Below are 16,618 nucleotides of genomic sequence, written 5' to 3'. Positions count from 1 at the left end.
TATACAGATAGATCTGACTGACAACAGATATGTCTGTATATGACTATCTCTCTCTCAATGTCCCACCCCCTCACACTCTCACTCACCCTGTGTCTCACTCACTCTCTCCCCCTCTCTCCCCACATCTATATGTATATATCTACATCTATATATACATATGTTATATACATATATACAAACATATATATATATATATATATATCCATATACAGATGTAAATATATCACTATATATATATATATATCTATATATATATATATATATATATATATATATATACATATATAGACTGTGTGAGGCACATGTGTGCAGATGTCTTGCAACAGGTGCTTGGTGTCAAAGGCATGGAGTGAAGACCAGTGTAGATACTGGAGTATCATACCCCATTCAAAAACACTGACACCAGTAACCACCACATATGTACATGCCTGCCCACCACTGCATGTGTCATGGGGGAACTGGGGCAACAAGTGTACAATAGGCTCCATATTGATACACACAGTGGCACACTAGTCCTGTAATACCTGTACATGGAATGTGTCAGCGGACATGGTGTGTCAGCTATGGACATGTAGGTCACTGTACCCCTCCACATACCACAATGTCCTACATGGTATGTACCTCCCATGACAGCTACAGATATGGAGAAGGACACAGACATATGCAAGTAACTGTGTCAATGCACTCAAACACCACAGAGTGCACACAGACTACCTACATAGAGGTTACCACTGCTGGATATACATAGTGTGGTCACACCCATGACAGTTGTCTAACAACCATGGTAACACCTCCAACATCCACAACACAAATTACCTATGTCTGTCGTCCTTGTCACTGCAGTATAGAGCACATGGTGGAGGTACAGGACCCTACCCACAGATATGACATACCCTGTAGTAGACCACACAGAATTAAGAAGCAAGGCTGAATGTTATGCAGATAGGTAATATGCCATATGAGTCACCCTGTGTAACTGTTTGTAAGGAGCAGATACGATCATAACACATGTGTCACAAGGGGCAGGGTAGCATAACAGTATGCTGCTGTAGGCCCAGGGCCAAAAGCACACTACCTACCTAGGACACAATGCACACCCATGAACACATTGCAAACGGAATATGTGAGGTGGAATGAGTGTGCTAGTGACTGGGTGCATGTTGTGTACTGGTGTGATTGCTCACCATGACTGTCTGTCTGTCATGGTAGTGTGTGTCCTTGGTGTGAGGCCAAAGCCAGGTGTGTGAGGTATTGCGATCAACACATACTACATTGCCATATGTTGTGCTGTGTTACCCTGTATGTCACTGTGGTGTAGGTAGGGTTATGGCAAGTAAGAGTAGTGTGCATTACCAGTGAAATATGTAACATGCATTGTGTGCAGTGCATGGGCTGATAATGTTCCCCATACAGTACCTTGATACAAACCCCTAGTGTGAGGTTGTGTATTGTACCTGAAACAGTGTGTTGACTGCTGCAGTATACTAGTCTGTCGTATGGAGTGTGCCAGGTACTGTTGCACAGTTGTCGGATGAGCACTGATATCTGGTCATGTACATGTGTATCCCCCAATAGACAGACAGATGCTATATATGGTGCTTAAGTTATATCACTGCAGTCAAGTATTATGTGTATTATGTGTGCTATAGTTTGCTGACAGGTATTGCTGACATATTTTCCTTCTCCTTTTCAGGGCCATGGTTCACCAGCGGAACCCTGTCTACTCCACTGCAGAGGAGGAGGAGATACACCAGAGCCTGGTGCAGGATTTCACTGTACTCTTTTCCCGCACCAGCCAGAACCAGCAGGAGAGGGCTGCACTGTGGCAAGACCTGGTCTGTCGGGTAAATGACATAGGCACACATAACCGGACATATGAGCAGGTACGCCATCACTGCAGTGATTTAATTAGAAATGTCCATCAGCGTGCATCGGATATCCACAGGCAGCAGCTTGCCACAGGTGGTGGGGTGGCTAGACATCCCCCCCTCACCAGACTGGAGGGACTACTCCTAAGTGTTGTGGCTCCAGCACAGCAGCAACAGCAGCAGCATACATGTGTAATGATGGAGGCTGGAGCCACACAGCAACAGGACACAGAGCGTGCAGGTAACATGCCATGTGTATAGTTGACCATTCTGTACACTGTTAGGTTATGCATGTGTGAGGTGTGTCCTCATTTTGTAGCTGTAATCTTGGTAATTATTGTGCATTAGTGATATCCTCAATATCTTCAGTACACCTGTGGAAGCTAACTGTTGCACTACTGAACTGTATCATGCCCACAGTATCAATGGCACAGTTGTGCCCACTGACGATAAATGTCTCTTTTCTGCAGGTCCCTCTGGTGTAACAGCAAGGCAGCCTATCCATGCTGGTGAGTGTGTAATACCATTACCTTTAATACTATGTATACTAATAGTAATAATAGGCTGAAGCAGTAGTGCTATGTGTTTGATTGCAGTGTGTTTGTGTCTGTGGGTTGATATACTGAGGTGTGTGCATGTGTGCATGTCTGCATGTGCCCATGTGCTCATGTGTGCATGTGCACATGTGCGCATGTGTGCATTTGTGCATGTGTGCATGTGCCCATGTGTGCATGTGCGCATGTGTGTGCATGTGTGCATGTGTGCATGTGTGCATGTGTGCATCAGTGGTGGCATTGTGTACACATTGTAAACTGTGTTTCCTGTCTTACTCCCACAGGTTCTGATGCCGCTCTGGTGCCGTGCAGCAGGGAACCTGAATCAGCTGCTGTGGATAGTGATAATGATGATACCTGTGTAATGGCACAGGTAGGTGTGCCAGGGTCCGTCATTGGTCAGCCAATTGACACTACACAGCTGTCGACCCCATCAATGCGCACAGTCATCCTGCCAATATATCCTTTGTCACCAATGTCCCTAGGTGATGGACAGGATACAGTGGACATTGACCAGGGTAATGTGGTACCGGTGGCACATGTATCCCCACACTACAGCCATGGCCAGGGTCCTGACATGGTACCACACAGGCAGACGTCCATGGGTTCTCGTGGGAGCATCCGTGGGCATACCGCCCCTGTCAGACGTGCCCACAGAGGTCTTTCAACCCCAGCTATGTTTCGGGCTGTAATGCAGGCACAGTCACATATGGAACGGTACACCAGACAGGGTCTGAGGGAGCTGAGAGCATGTCGCATAGCCATGAGTGACAGTATGCGTGATGTTGCGGCTGCCATCCGCAACTTCACCGAGGTCATTGACAGACGTTGGGGGGACACATTAGATCTGTTCCACAACTACATGTCCATGAGCCAGGACAATAGTGGTCGGTTGAGGCATCGACATGTCCGTATGCCAGCAACAGCAGCAGCTGGCAGCCGTCGCGGACGACAACAGGGCCGCGGTCACTCACATAGTGCCAGCAGCAGCCCCAGCAATGCTGGGTTTGTGCTGTCATCGGACCGCCCCAGGAGACCACGTGCATGTGGCGCTGGACAGTCCCAACAGGGACCTGTCTCCAGTCAACAAACACCTGCTTCTGATGACAGTACCCAGTCTGGCTTAGTACCTGATACGGTCCGTAGCACCCCTGCCAGGTACAGGTACCGTGTCCGTGGCCACAGACAGTAATCTGTATGACCTGGCAGGTACAGTCTGTGGCTGTCCACAAACACCTGTATATGGCAGCCATGAGGTGGGACTGTGTGCATTCATACACACATGCAAAGTGATAACACCTAGGGCTACTACCATACCACACACTGCATCAATATTGCCCCATCTTGTACTGCTGTCCCTCACCAACACACACACACAGACATGTCAATTGGTTGTATCAGTGGCAGACTCAGGCATACCAGGTACACACCCTGTGCATATGATGAAACTGTGCCACCTCCTGAAATCTGTAAAATCGATGCAGGAACAGGTTAACCTGGTGGTGATGCACAGGGTGAGTACATAGACGTATTGTAATAGTATGATGTTGACAACAGTACAGTGTAATGATAGCATTGTGGGTATATACCAGCATGCCTGATGCAGTTACAGTATGAATGTCATTGTATTGTTTAGTACACCCATAGTAATTACCACAGTGTTCTGTCTGCACATCTTTGCATACTGGTGGTGAGGCTGTGAAGGGATGGCCACCTACATAGGTAGCACAGGGGATACAACAATGTACATATTGATACTCAATGATGGCCATGTCAACTGAGAGTTGCATGCTGTCCACGCACGACTCTGCAATGCAGATGTTTCAGGATGTTGATATCTGTGCAGTACTACACAATAGGTTCAAGGCTCACAAGAGCACACTAGCATTACAAGGTCACACCTCATACCATGCATGACAGCACCAAAACACAGAACTAAATATGACAGGAGGGACAGTGTCCATACATGTCAAGGATACTGTGGTGCCAGGACAGGTAGCATACATCATACTAAGTCTGGAACTGCTGAGTGAGGGCTCAGTGTCTGTAATTTGACATGTGTATTATTACAGGTATGAGCACTTGGGTATCAGGCCAGTTATTCAACATTACAAAGGTACGTGGTCTATACACTTGTGTGGGATGCGGCTGGACCCAGCCCGTCTGACCTGTGAATGTCTGGGTACTGGGTTATAGTGCCTGCATATATGCACTGTTACCTACTGGAAGTCATACACCTTGTTTGTTGTAGCATAGTCTACATACATGCCTGCTGACTGTAGCTTTGTTTGTATGCATGTTTGCCTGTTATGTTCCTGAAACACTGATTCCACCTGCAGTGCAGATATACAGTGCCTCTGTGGATCCCTAGTGACATCTGTGTTGCTTACTGTACTGATGTCCATGTCCATGTGTCACTTGACAGAACGTCACTGTTTGTCCTGTTTGCATGTAGCTTGCCTGTAACACATTGCATATGACTTACCTCACATTTGCTCAAGACAGCATTCATATATGCCAGCACTAACAAATCAGGAGCACTGCACCCTCACATAGTCACCTTGAGTACCTTGTTCCCCATTGGCCCTATGTGTCGTTATTTAGTATGGCAGTCACAATGCTATGGTAGCATGTGCAAAGGTCACCTGTCGATCTACTCTCAGGTCCAGTTGGTGAATCTGTGAGTCATGTGGCAATGTTACAGCTGCCTCATGTACACAGACAACCCTCTCCCCTTCCCATACACGTACAACACATGTGAGAGATGCAACCACATAGCCAAACTGGGGGCTAAGCTCTGTTTACACACACACAGACAACCCTCTCCCCTTCCCATACACGTACAACACATGTGAGAGATGCAACCACATAGCCAAACTGGGGGCTAAGTTCTGTTTACACAGCACTGGTATTCCCTGTCAGGTGGAGTGGGATACTACAGTGAATACAGTACCAGTCTCCCATAGACCTGCCACGACCACAATCCAAACACAGAAACACACAGGTACATTATTGGACTCTCAGAATAGCATCCTGCCTGAGCAGCTGACACCTGCAAAGCAGACACACAAACAAACGTTAAGCCAGAGCAGAGCACATGCAACACATAGCTCACAAAGCCTGTGTGCCAAACAGTCACAGGCCATACGGCTAGACAACACACCTGCTACAGTTGTATGAGGTACCTCTATCGTCACATACACTGAGGTCCTGCTCCCAGGCTGAACAAGGTGACGGTCACACTGAGCTGCCCATTGGGCACTAAGATCCACCACATAACACAAGCATACCAGTCACTCCAAGGCATGTAGAAGTATGACTCAGTCATTGTCTCTGCCACTGTGTATGACCTCTGACGTACCTCCTTGGACTACATGTTAGGGGACATAGAGGGGCTCTCTGAGCTTGTGGCACAGGCTGGTATGACCCTGGCCTTGAGTAGCATCTCACCCTCACCATGAATGCTGCCACAATATGTAGACAGGATCATCAGTTTCTGCAATTAACATATCTTTCAGTGACATTCAAAGGGGATCCAATGCCTGTCAGTGTGGGATTACATGCTGGACAAGCCACATTGCTTTGCTTGGGACAGCTTGCACCTGTCACCCATGGGCCATTGTATATTGGCAGAGGCTGTTGCTACACACATAGTGCCTTTATATGCAAGGCTGACATTACATAGCCACCTACACAGGTATCACACGGGATGGGACACTAATAGCAATGCTACTCAACAGCAGCAGTGTAAACCTCAAGATGCATGCAGTGGAAACTGCCCTTAGCATGGGGTACAGCAATATCTGTGCAGTAACAGACTCCTGCTACAAGGCTCCCAGGTGCACACCATCAGTGCCAGGTCATTCCTGATACCATGCTTGTCATCCCCTACACATGCACCAAACCAGAACAGGGGGGATGTATCCAAAGCCACATCAGATACACACACACCCAGGTTGGTGGCACTGCACAAAGCATCAGAGCCTCTCCATGTGCAAAACACAGTGGGTTAGACTGCCTTCAGGTTCATAGCCTGGCACACACCACACTCCCATACCCAGGAAACCCACTTGGCCTTCCTGACAACACTGGGAATATGACGGTCTCTACACACACCATTATATGGTTGTACTGCGACTACCCTAACATACAGTGTGAGCATTATTCTAGCTGCAAGACCCTATCTGAAGGGTTCCTATCATTCATTCCCTGCATTGCTATGGAACAACCTGTTACCACTCCCACAAGTGGTGACAACATGCTGCACCTGTTCATCACCAACATGTGGACTATATGCTCCAGACCAATCATGTATCCCTCGCTGGTGGGATGACACCATCTACAACCCTCACTGTATAGTCACATACCACATGCAGCCCCTGCACAGAACACCACAGTCATACAGTTGTCTGATGCATATTCCATGTATTCACATGAAGCAGGCTTCGGACATGGGAACTCTTGCAGTTCACAGGTACATATGTGTAGGTGGCACACACATACATCATGTGTGCATTGACATTACTGATATAATATATGTCGTGCAATATTGGGAACAACACCCCACACACATGGACAAACTGTGTGACAAAAATACACATGGCATTTGTAGGATTCAAACCCCTACCTAACTATATTAGGACACTTATGAGAAATGCATTAACAGAGTGTTCTATTTGCATTACTGACGGGATTGCTTTCTCCTGCTGTACTTATAGGGTGCTGACATCATCAGTGTTTAGACAGTGGAATATGCAGCATGTGTTGTGTAGTACTAGTTGCCAAAAGAGACATTTCTCATACACATGGAATTGCACACACTAGTCCCCCACACACACACTGGGCACTTGCAGGATTCAAACCCCTACCTAACTATGTTATGACACTTGGGAGAGATGCATTAGCAGAGAGTGCTACTTGTATTACTGGGGGATTGCTTTCTCCTGCTGTACTTCTAGGGTGCTGACATCATCAGTGTCTAGACAGTGGAATATGCAGCATGTGTTGTGTAGTACTAGTTGCCAAAAGGGATATTTTTCATACATATGGAATTGCACACACTACTCCCCCACACACATTCACACACACACTGGGCACTTGCAGGATTCAACCCCCTACCTAACTATGTTATGACACTTGTGAGAAATGCATTAGCAGAGCGGGCTATTTGCATTACTGGGGGGATTGCTTTCTCCTGCTGTATTTATAGGGTGCTGACATCATCAGTGTCTAGACAGTGGAATATGCAGCATGTGTTGTGTAGTACTAGTTGCCAAAAGGGACATTTCTCATACACATGGAATTGCACACACTACTCCCCCACACACATTCACTGGGCACTTGCAGGATTCATACCTCTACCTAACTATGTTATGACACTTGTGAGAGACGCATCAGCAAAGCTCGCTATTTGCATTACTGGGGGGATTGCTTTCTCCTGCTGTACTTATAGGGTGCTGACATCATCAGTGTTTAGACAGTGGAATATGCAGTATGTGTTGTGTAGTACTAGTTGCCAAAAGGGATATTTCTCATATACATGGAATTGGACACACTATCCCTCCACACACATTCACACACACACTGGGCACTTGCAGGATTCAAACCCCTACCTAACTATATTATGGCACTTATTAGAGACGCAGTAGCAGAGCACGCTATTCACATTATTGGGTATAATGTCTGCTCCTGACATATGTATAGTGTGCTGACATCATTATGGATGAAGAGTTATGTACATCTGTGACTATCCATCAGTACAGGGGAGAGCATATATATGCATTAACTTTGCACAGGCATGGTGGCCTACTGTACTGTGGAGGCAAATGCCAAATACACTGTGGATAGCCTTCTGTATTCTCTAGGGCCAACAGTCAGGTATTGCACTCTATGGCCATATGTTTACCTGTCAGATGCAAGTATCTGTTGCTCATATACTGCTTGTGGGTCTTTATTGCCATAGCCTTCCCTATCTCTATAAACAACGTGTGTACTGTGGGAGATGTTTGCATATGAGTGGGATCCAGTACTTTACTTATGTCTCTGTTGTAACTTCACTGTGTGCACTGGGCAGATGTCTGTATTGTGGGAGGTTCCTGTGTTAACACATAGAAATGCCAGATATGTGTGTGTAACTGCTGAACTGTGACATGGCCTAAGTGTGTGAGCATGCCCAGTTCGCAGTTTGTATGGCTTCTTGACTGCCACATCTCATTTATCTAAGTGTGTGAGCATGCCCAGTGTGACCTTTCCTTATGTTGGGATTTGTGGACCACCACATTTGTGTTTGTGTGTGGACTCCATCTATATATCACATGTACAGTTGAGTGTTGGACATCAGGTTGTGTTCTTACTGCCCAACTGCTTTGTGTCTGAACCTAACAGGCATTATGCTGTGCCTGCAGGGTCACCATGGGATAGTTTGCATACAGTTGTCATCATCCTTTCCTGCTGACCAAACAGTTGTATTGTCGTATAGTGTACTGGTGCAGTACTTTCACTGTGGTGGACAGTATAATCGGTTTCAGTCCTATCACTGCTTGTAATATTTATAGTGAGCACACCAGACTGGTTGAGGGCCAGTTGTGCAGATATGACCATGTTGCATTTTGTTCAGATATGGACAGCATAGTACATGATTGTCCGACATTGTTAATGTATTCCACAACTTGTGTGGACAGTGACAAACAATGTCCATGTGCCCTAGTCCATTTGTAATGCTAGTCAGAGAGTGTTTGTCCTTCAACACACATTTACTGGTGTTTGCCATGACATATGTCACGGTTAGTGTGCTGTGCCTCTGTCTACCTGTGACATACAGGTGATATCCAGGGTACACCTACCATCTCCCATCCAGTCATCATGATTCCTCTGGATGACAGTCACTGAGGGACTCCCTGGATATCCTGTAGTGGGAGTTTAGTCATGAGTGGAGTGAGCTTCTGGGTTATGGACCAATCTGTACAGCATGTCCTGTTTATGTCTGTGCTGGGGTTCAGGCCTGTCAGCTGCATAGGTCACCAGCATTCAGTGTTTACATGGTGCCAAATGTCCATTGATACCAGGTTGATCATGGCTCTATACATCAGGCACAGTTCACCTCCAGCCAGGCAGTATGGCACTGTGTGGAGCTGCTGTTTCTTTACTCAGGTGACACATGGCATCTGTTACAGCTCTGTGATCCTCCTGGTGGGGTATTTGTGTGGTCTTTCCAGTTGCTGCAGGTGTCTGCTATGGTACATCCCTGAAGGGCCATTGTACACAATTGTGAGGCTGCTGGTGGATGACTGGAGAGGCACATTGACCTACCCTAACCAAGCTGTATTACCTTCATGATAAGGTGGGTATATGGTATGTTTCTGTAACCACTACAGACACATGGTTGTCACATGCAGGATATCTATCATCTTGTGTCCCCAGGTCTCTTATTTCTCCTGATGTACTTACTGGGTTAACACCTATGTGGTAATTTCTTGCCATGTACTGTGTTTCCACAGGGGTTGACTATACACTATTCTGCATTTAGCCTGTTGACATGGCTGTGGCACCACTTGTGTGTTTCTATGTGTGCCTTTTGTAGGTTGCTTGTGTCAGCTGGAGGGTCCGATATGGTGGCCAGTTTGTAGTCCTCTGCAAACCTGTTCAGACAGAGTCTGTCCATGTTGGCCTGTACCTATGTGACATATATAGCATACAAGAGAGGTCCCAGGACCATGCCTTGTGGGATGCCAGTTGTACCTGGTTTGCAGTCTGCCATGGCTACAGCATGTCTGCCAGGTCAGTTCTGTCCTTGAGCTGGTTTGCAACCCATCTACTTGCATAGGGGTTTATAGTTAGGCTGGTGAGCTTATCTGTACTGCCAACTAGGGTATTGTATGGAAGGGTTTAGCAAGGTCCATATAGGCTGTGTGATCAATATTCCCCACATCAATGGGCTTGGTGCATGTTTCACATGAGTCAGACATGTGTAAGGGGCAAGATCTGCCCTATGACAGCCACACTGGGTAGGGTCCAGTGTCTGTAGGTACCCAATCTCGTTATTCTTGGGATCCATGATCATCCTCTCCATTACTTTGCCAACCTAGATAGTCGGGGATGAGGGGTGATAGTTTGCAGTATCCATTCAGGCACCCCTTTTGTGGTGTGGGACCACTGTTGCTGTACACTGCTCTTTGGGTACATATCCTGTGGTAGGACTGATAGTGCACAGTAATGATATTTGCTGTTCCATTCTTCTTACAGTACTTGTTGGACACAACCCAGGACACCATCTGGTACCATTGATGCTGTGTGCTGTGCTTTGTGGATGCTGGCTGTTACCTCAGCATCTGCAATGTCAGGGGGCCAGCACTCTCCTGGGATAGATATTTGGCAGTTAGGTGCTGGTGGGGAGGTTGGAAGGAATCTGTTCGGTAGGCTGTTGGCAATGTGTGTGGGTTTGGTGTATTGTTTGTGATATTAGAGTGCTGCAGAGCATATCTGTGGATTATCACAATGGTTCCTACCATCAGGTAGGACAGCTGTGTGATAATCCTTTGTGTCCTGCACAATTTGTATCATCATAGGTTCATAGGTTCATACTAGGCTATCTGCCCTGGCCTTGTTTGAGCACGGACAGACTGTGTGTGGGTCTCAACACCCCTTGCAATGTGCATATTATGCCCACTTAGGGTTTACTTTCCTAGATGTGACAGATGGATGGCCCCCAGTGTACACCTACTATCTCCCATGCACTTCACCGGATTTCTCTTGTTGAGTTTGTGTGTGGAGCTCAGCCTATCATGGACTGGGATTCTGTTCCAGAGTGTCCTGAGCCTCTGGGTTATGGATCTGTCCCTCCAGCACATCCTATTAATCTATGTGTAGAGGTTCAGATATCTCACTGTGGTGTGTCTGCTGGATTTGGGGTTTCTGCAGTGGAGCATGTCCATTCATTCTGGATTGGACATGGCCTTGTACATCAGGCATACATCACCTCTGACTGTGCAGTATGCTTCTGAATTGGGCTGTGGTTTCTTCAGCCAGGCTGCAGATGTCCAATGTTTGGACCCTTTATCCTGTTGGTGGGGTACATTTGGGGTCTTTCTGACTGCTGCATGTGTAAGGTAAGGTACATCAGAACTGGGGCATAGTTGTCACGTATGGGCCTGATAAGGGAAGGGTATGGGGGCACAGTGACCTCTGTAGCTGTACATGTGTATCCTTTCATATTAAGGTGGGCAATATAGCAGGTCTTCCTGGCCACCTTGGCAATGTGAGTGTCACATGACAGGTTACCGTTCACTTGTGTCCCTAAGTCCATGATTACTTCTTCCATACATAATGGATTGCCACCTATGTCATACTTTGTGTGTGCCTTGTTTGGTATTTGTTGAGACATTCATACTCTGAAGTGTCTTCAGGAAGGCTGGCTGGGGTACCTGGGTTTGTGTGTGTGGTCTGTAGCAGGCTTCAAACAGGTACACAGTTTGAGACAGTGTTACTTGCCCATGGATAGTCCATGCTGCTTCTTGCTGTGGTACCAACCTGGGGGTGTGGTTATTCTTGATAATTACTGGTAGCCACACTCCTATTGTCGTGTGTTCCATGTTTTGGAGCTGTAGAGCATGGTATGAGGCATAACCTGGTAGTATTAGGGTGCTCTTCTGGGCCTTGCCCAGGTTTCTGTTACAGAACACATATTACCATTCTCCATGCTGTGGTGGGTTTGGTCTGCATGCACCTTGCAGGTTAGACTTCTGGCGTTGGGTAGCATTACGTCCAGGTTATTATCCCTTGTGCTACCTATGGTGGTGGGTTTGTGTTTCCAGACATACCTATTCCAGGCACAGTGGGGGTGACAACAGCCTTTGCCAGTATCTACACAGCCAGGTGTGCTGGGTGCGTGCCATCCCTAGCAGGTGGGGCATCATGTCTTGCTTGGCATGTCAGCCCAGGCTGTCAGCCATGTATTCCCCCTTGCTAACAGCAATACCTCAGTCAATTATTGTACTTGATCTTGTTGTCTTCATAGTGTGGCATCATGCTTGGTGAGGGTGAGATGTTAGGTTGGGTCTTCATGTTTGCATATACTAGATGGTGTTACATTGCTTAACACATGGCAATCATGCCTCAGGTGGTGCTGCAGGGCTGCCTCTGTTGGATGCACATACTACACTCCCTGTACATGTTTGAGAGCAGGTTGTGTCATGTTAGGCATCCCTGTTACTATATGAGTGAGTCAGAAAGGGGTATTATTCCCAGGGTTCCTACTGAGCCAGTGTATGTGCTATGCGTTGCCTCTTTGCCAAGGCCAGGGCATACTGGGCATGCCTCCTTCTGCCTACTGGGGCAGGCTCAGGTTGTTCCTCCTCTGAGTCACATTCTGCCTGTGATGGCCTTGGCAATGGTGGGGGGCTGTTTGTCCTGGCCCTATGCTGGTCCTGCTGCAGCTGTTTTCGCAGGATCATATTATGTAGCCTAGCACATAACATGACAATTTGGGTACATGTAGTTGGTGAGTACTGCAAGGCTCCACCAGATGTGTCCAGGCACCAGAACCATGACTTGAGCAGCCCAAACACACGCTCTATTACATTACGTGTTTGTGCGTGTGCCTCATTATGGCATTCCTGTTCAGGTGTGTGTGCGTTTCTGATGGGTGTCATCAGCCACGGCTCCAGTGCATAACATGCATCCCCCACTAGGTGACCATGTGGGATGTCCCCATTGGCAAATGTCTGGTACAGCTGCGTCAAATGCCAGATATGGGAATCATGGTAGCTCTCAGGGCAGCCAGCACACACATTCATTATTATGCCCTGGGCATCACACACGACCTGGCAGTTGATGGAGGGGAAGCCCTTGCGGTTAATGTAGGCCCAACCTGCTCACCGGCTGGTGCTTTGATGCATATGTGCGTGCAGTCTATTGCACCCACTACCTCAGGGTATTCCGCTATCTGCTGGAAGCGACGCATATTGCTGGCCAATACCTCACGGGCATTGGAGAAATATACATGATCACCGACATGTGCTGACATGGCATCCAGGAACTGGTGCAGTACCCTGGAGGCTGATGCCTGTGATATCCCCATCATATCACCAGTTGGTCTCTGGAAGGTACCTGTTGCTAGTATTCTTAGGCCAACACATACCTTGGTTTCCACTGGGATGGGTTCTCCTCTGTTGGTTCTGTGTGTGAGGCGTGGCCTGCACAGCTCAACAATTTGCTGCAGGAGGTCTCTGTCCACTCTATAGCGCTCCACTATCTCCAGCTCATGTAACCCCTGGTAGGTGACCCTGGGCCTGTACACTCTTCTCCGTCTCCTCACTGTGGGTTGTCTGGCAGCATTTGCATTGTCACCACCCTCAGCAAGTCTCCTATGTCTCCTTATGACAGCTATGGCAGCCCCTAGCATGTTTGGTCTGAGTGCAGCTTTTTCAGTTTTCACTTCTACTAGCTTACTCCTGTCTTGCAGTGTCTCTTGACAGAAAAATACTGCAATGCTGTTTGCAGTGTTTTAAGTGCTGGGCTGGGCTTGTATTTTGCCTGTGTAATTGCCTGCTTCTAATTGTTTTCACCTGCTACCTCTACAAGTATTCTGTGCTAGCTTCCTACTATTTCTTCTGCTTCCTTTTCCTCTCTGTTTCCTCAGTGGGGGAGCAGCGCGCATACCAGCGAAAACATGCTCACAGTGACTACCACACGTGCACACATGCTTACACAGACCAGAATCCGCTTATTCAGATTAAAACGCGGGCACACCAGTGCAAACAGGTCTACAGATCTTTAAACAGGCTCCTACATGCTTACTTTGCCTTACACACGCACACTCTGTCTTACTCGTGGCTCCCAGTGCGCACACTCGCGCATGCACGTACAGCAAGAAACTTTGGTGTTGGCCACAGTGTACACCTTCCATTTCTTGACTTCCCCATGCTTATCTGTTGACACTCCTCTTTTTATGCTGTGTGATTGACATGTTTCACATGCCACTTTGCTCCAATGAGCTTGATTTCTTCCTGACATTCCCCCTGTGATGTCACCTATCTCCTACTCTGCTACTCCCCCTTATCTAACTATTACACTACACGGAATGTGCTCATTTGCTATGTGACAGTGTGATTCACTATCCTACCACTCATTTACATAGGATTGCCTACTAATGCTTAGTTACATGTCTTACACTCAGCTTCCCCCCTTAGCAACCACTAGACGGTGGCCATGTTGTTTTTGATCTGCTCGTCCCTGCATTGCAAATCCATGCATTACATAAAACCCACATTTGTGGGTTTCAAACCTTTATTTTTCTGTTTTATATAGCGCAGCCCATTTGCGTGGGGCTGTGCTGCGTTTAAACATCGCCGATCTCCGAAAAAAAAATATATATTTTATTTCATGTTTGCATCGGGTTACCATGCCAATGGCCATTGGCATGCTGACTGCAACATTTGCACACTTTATTTGGAGCTGTCATGGCTCCGTTGTGTTATTTGCAGTAATGTACTCAGTTGTCAACTGAGTACATTTCTGCAACTAACACGACTCTTACACGGGCTGGTTTTAGCTTCGTTGATCGCTACTCTACCTCATTTGCATGCCTTTCGGCTGCAAGTGAGGTGATTAGCATATCCACACCCTGCCCGTGTAAGAGTTGTTTTAGCTGTCTCTTACACGGGATTTCGGGCTGTTCCTGGATCGCGATGGCTGCATGGAGTCTTACACGACTCTTAGACTCCGTGCAAGCCATCGTGAATCCTGCCCTATGTCTTTCACTATAATTGACATGTCTTTCATATCTCTTCCTTTTATACCATAAATCTCTTCAACTACTTCATCCAATAATTTCTCCATCCTTTTTGTACCATTTTCATAAATATTTTTTTAGTCTTTATTTCCTGGTGTAAGCCTCCATTTTTTATTTCTTTTCTTTCATCCTTTCTTCATAAAAATAGTATCACTCTACCAGGTATGTCATCTTCTATTATACATTTCTTCATCCATTCATTTCATTTTTTAATTTGCTTTCATATTTATTTATTTCCTGGTAATACTTCAAACCTATACTATGGTGGGCACAAGTTAGAATGGGTTAGGTTTTCCTTTTTTTCATTGTTTTGTTCCCTGGCATTCTGGTTATTACTTGAGAAACACAGGAGGTCAGAAATCAAGATGGTGACACCCACAGTAGATATAGTGGTGGATATCTCCAGCATTAAACAATCCTTGGAAATTTAATAACGATAATGGAGACTGGTGAATTTGGCTACCATAAAAGACTGGTAAATAAGTATGCTCAACATCTAGAACAGCTAATTAATTCAGTAGCAGAGCAGCAGATGGGGCTTAAGAAATGTGGGGGGCAGACACTGATGCTAATACTAAGAAGGTGAAATATGGCAGCTGAAGACTAAATGAGATGATTTAAATGAGTTGTTCCAGGCAAAATAATCTATGGGTGCTGAGGCTTCCAGAAAGGGCAGAAGGTATGGATCCAATTAATTTTATAAAAGAAAGAGTTGTATAAATTGCTTAAGGTGAATACCCTCCCCATAACAGACCAAGCTCACAAATTGATGAATAGACTGATGATCAGTTTGCACCACAGGCATTTGATCTTTTGATGTCTTAATTACAATAACAGGAAAAGAATACTCAGAGCAGTGAGAACACAAGAGACTAATTTGTGTTTGGGGGCATCCAGTAAAAATGCTGTCAGACTATTGCATTGCCCTGATTGCCAAAAGAAAGGCCATGGCACTATTTCTATGATGGGGAAAGAACATGGGGTTTGCTGTATTGTTGAGGTACCATCCTAGTCTGCTGTTGGTTAAAAGAACACAAAACCTCTCTTTTCCGTTTTCAGCCGATACGGAATCATTTTTAGGGACTGGGAGACAAGTTGTAAATCTTACTATGCTGAGATGATTAAAGGGAATGATGCAGAGAATATAAAGAGGTTCAGCTCCAAATCACCACAAGACAACATGGGTAAATTGGCTTCCCCTTACCAAATTAACCCCAGCAATCAAAGGAGGGGATTGACAGAGGTTATTTGATTTGGACAAGTCCCGGTCCGTGAACATGGCTGTTTCAAGTTTTCAGGACTCAAAAGTCCATTTCCTGGAGGAGAAGGAGTCTTGTCTGAGATAGATTTAACTGCTGAAGACATTCAAGAGTTAGAGGACTCATAGCTTGCTACACAGGGTGCTGTGT

This window comes from Protopterus annectens, chromosome 1.part0 (genome assembly GCF_019279795.1).
Source record: "Protopterus annectens isolate FY-2018-M chromosome 1.part0, PAN1.0, whole genome shotgun sequence".
Taxonomy (NCBI): Eukaryota; Metazoa; Chordata; order Ceratodontiformes; family Protopteridae; genus Protopterus; species Protopterus annectens.
Note: the sequence above shows the minus strand (reverse complement) of the source record.